We start from the raw sequence: 4,560 nt of genomic DNA, 5'->3' as shown, positions 1-4,560 counted from the left end.
TTTCATATTGAATTAAACAAGTATATTATTAAAAATTTTAATAGTTAGAAAATATAGAGAATCTCTTTAGTATACTTTAATAGTAGTGTAAAAATCAGAATAACTCTTATTAAATTAAATTATTGTAACATAAGTAGTAAGTAATATGATTCTATGAGTAAGAATTAGCTTGATGTTTTTAACTTATTAGTTAACATTATTATGTGTTAAAAAGTTAATAAGTATTTGTTTGTTAAGTATGTTGTAATTTTAATTTCATTTATTTAAAAACAAATCTAGGGAATGATAGGTATATTATTTTCAGCCTTGGTCTATGATTGGGCGTAATTTTAATATTTTCCCCGGGCGTAAAAAATCTTAGTTCCGCCTCTGGATCAAGTTACCGAAGTCCATAACAAAAATCCAAATCTAAATATACCTTCGGATTATATAAAAATTACACAAAGTGCTAGGAAAAAACCTTTTCCTTATAATGTAAAATGGTGTGATACATCATTTTTTAAACAATATCAAATTGATTTAAATAGATATGACTCATTAAGCCTGGAAAATCAGCTGGAGATCCAACTGTTACAAATATAAAGTCACTTCGACATAATCCAAATGGCACTATTGATATTAAAATTAATTTTAATGATGAGTACTCTGATCTCAGATTGGCTCAAAAGAAAAGAAAAAAAATGTGTAAAATACCATCTCCAATTATTTATGGTCAGCTTCATGCAGAAGAATTGAAAATTCTCAAAAGTGGGAACATTTACAGCAACTGAAAAAAGTAATTCCTAATGATTGTCATGAGTTTTATAATTATTTTAAATATGATTAAATATTAAAACTAATTTAAATACACTATTGTAATTAATAATAATAGAATGTCTATTTTTTAATGTTATAAAATATAAAAAGAAGGCTTTAAAACTATTTTTTTTTTGTATTTTTATTGTATTATAATTATAATTCAAGCTCTGAATGTTAGTATAAAATGTTAGTTCCGTTTTAAAATAATGTTTACTTTTTAATATTTTAATTGTTGCTATACAATTTTAGTTCTGTTTTAAAATAATGTTTACTTTTTAATATTTTAATTGTTACCATACATTTTTAGTTCTGTTTTAAAATAGTGTATGGTTATTATATTATAATTATAATTCAAGGTCTGAATGTTACTATACAATTTTAGTTCTGTTTTAAAATAATGTTTACTTTTTAATATTTTGATTATTACTATAGGTACATATTTTTTAGTTCTGTTTTAAAATAATGTTTACTTTTTAATACCTTGATTGTTACCTATAATTATGTTTTAATAATAAATTCAAAAGGCTGAAGTATTTAAAGATTTAATAAATAAAAACCCCTGATCCAACAATTTTCATTTATAAAATGTAATTAAATCAGTCAGCTAGAAAACAATAAAGTAATATAAATAGCTCGTATGTCAACATCCATTTTAAATATACTTAATGCAATACCTCGTAAGTCTAAAAAAAAACATTTTAAAAACGAATTTTAATTAAAACTACATTATAGACTAATGGAAAACATTGTGTTAACAAATTATTTAAAACATAGGCTAAACTAAATACAAAAATTGATTTTATAAACATAAAAATGTGTCTCCTGAAAAATGAATGTTTTTGACTTACGAGGTATTACGCCTTAGCTGACGTAATGCTGTAACTAAAAACTATTTAATAAGACAAAAAATAAAAATAAACAATACACATTCTTACTTTGACTAGTGAATTTTTTGTTCTTCAAAATATCTTCCATGACTGGGTTGTTTTATCTGATTATTTATATCGGATTGTTTTAAAGAACTACCAGCGTTATGATTCAATGACCCATCATTGCATCTCTTTGTAGTGTTTTTGTTCGCTGCATTATCAATGTGATCAATTTTCTTTAATATAGTTGGATGTTGTGTCTGAATAAAATTAAATAATATAACCTTTTAGTTAACTTTTTAAGATTTGATAATTAATTTACATTTTTTGATCAGTGGCGCAACTAGCATTTATTTTTTAGGGGGGGGGGGGTTATTTATTTTATTTTATATACACTGAGATGACTCGTGTGGTGCTCAGGAAAATACATAATATAGAATAATGAGATCTATGATATATATATATCTTAAAGCACTTGAAATTTGACTTTTAAAAAGCCGTGCGCCACTATTTTTTATGTACTTTTATATTATATTATGTATTTGTGTGGTATTTAAAATTAATTTAACATACAAGACATTAGATAAGTCAACTGCCATAGGCAGGTATGAAATTAAAATTATACTTACGCTTAAATGTTTTCATATATTAGAGTTTGAACGTGAATCCATCTTGTAACACTTTGTACCGACACAACTTCGGCACTTCACTTCCAGCTTCTTATAAAAAAAATTATCCTCAATGACTTAATACTTTAAAATATTTTTGATAATTTGGCCGAGGTAAAATTGGTACTTTTGAATCTGAAACCTGATCAACTTGATCTACTTCGGTTGGATAATCACAATCACTCATTGTATTACAATTTAAAAATATTTAAATAATGAATACAAGAGTATACGGTTGATGCAATAAAATTATTAACAATATGTAGGAACGTCATGCAGACAACAGGGAACACGATACAAATAATACAGGATATTAGCACATTGTATTGACAAAATAGGTAGGTAAATACACAACATCGTACTTACATAAAGTATAATGTACCTAGTTCTTAATTTTATTCAAAAACATAATCGTTATAAATTATAATATAATATATTGACAACAGTAAGTCTTTAAAAAAACAATTAATTGTATTACATTATATTGCTACATAAATGCACCTTTATTTAGTTAGAGCTTCTTTGTCGATATACCGGACTTTATTGGTAGTCCTCTATCAAATCTTGAGTCAATGATTTCAGGCAGTAACGATTCCATGTAAAATTTTGTGACAAATGGTTCAATTTTTGATGTCCAAAATTTGACATCTTTGGATATCATGTCTACTATAAAACCTAAAATAAACACATTTAAAATCGAACGTATAAATTATAATATTTTAGATTCTACGAAAACAATTGTCATATACTATTACCTTTTGGAGTCCACACAACAAAATAACAGTAGTTCCTTTCTGTAATGTTGAGTTGTGCTTGAACTTGATAATAATAATTATCAGTTTTTTTTAAAGTAATTTTTTCAGTATCGGATATCATGTAGTATGTACTTAATTTTTTTTTTATGTACTGCCTCTTCTGGAGTATATTCTTTCACTCATAAAATCATATGAAAAACAATCTGATACTTCCTGCGCATCAAGAAACAAAAGACCAAATGTGTGTTATAATCATTTGCCGATTTCGGATTTTTTTCTTTATATTCAATTGATAAACCAAGAGATTGTATTTTCTTCCACTAAGAATTAGTCAAATGAAATCTACAACCAATTATATTACTTTCTGGCCAAACTTCAGTAACTGCATTTATAATAGCTTTTTCGTAATCAATAGTCACATTTGCAGGTGAAAAAATCAAATTCATATCTTTGCATTTTTCACAAATAGAACGAAGTGCAAAAATATAGGAAGATGTTAGGGAGTTTATTTGGTAATAAACAAAATATGAGTGGAACATAGTGGCCATTTTGAAATCCATGGATAGTAAACATTTGCATAAAAATGTGGGTACAATAATCAAATGTCCCATCCATATAAACAGTATCTACCGAAGTCAAAAATTTTAAATTTGTGGAACACAAAAAAATAATAATATTTTCTTTTTCATTATTTAATAGTAAGAAATTTTCTTTTTGTTTTGTTTCAATATTTAAAACATTTTAAGCTTGGTGTACCTCAGAAATGGATTTTGGATTTGCTGGGAGGGTTTTGCGTCTCTTTTCATACATATTTTTCTTATTCCATTAATGTCGTTTACTGTTATTTCTTTAGCACACTCATTATGTACTAATTCTTGTAAAATGATTTTTTTTTGGTCTTCTACCGCTTTCCTTTTGCACGAGATATTAACAATTTGCCGATTTATGGTATTTCCATTAACAGCTTTGTGATGGTGTTCATTTTCCGTGTACAATACTTCATTGTCAGAATTTTTTTTTGTATATACTTTTGCATTACATACTTTGTTAATACATCTCCAACGAATTTTATTAACTCTTTCATATGCTTTACTAAATTTAAAATTATCAATGACAATTTGTTGATTTTCGCGTTTACTCGTAATTAATTGTGCCGACATTATTTTAGTTAAGACACATCAAATACTATCCACTTATAGGTGATCAGTGATCACTAGTCACTACTCAGTACTCAATACCGTAATATTTCTAACAAATCGAACAAACTATTGCAGTATTGCGTATGATATCAGATGACAGATTAGATAATATTATCTATATCTATATCTATATTCTTGACTTATTTTGTTGGTACACTAATATCATAACTATTATATAATAAGTGTTCGATCCGTTTGATAACAAGCTGCCGCCGTCGGTGGTCGCACTGTGTTGGCCACCACGGTAACCGAATTCGTGGGCGCTACGCGC

The sequence above is a fragment of the Acyrthosiphon pisum genome, chromosome X (assembly GCF_005508785.2).
Source record: "Acyrthosiphon pisum isolate AL4f chromosome X, pea_aphid_22Mar2018_4r6ur, whole genome shotgun sequence".
NCBI classification, from domain to species: domain Eukaryota; kingdom Metazoa; phylum Arthropoda; class Insecta; order Hemiptera; family Aphididae; genus Acyrthosiphon; species Acyrthosiphon pisum.
Note: the sequence above shows the minus strand (reverse complement) of the source record.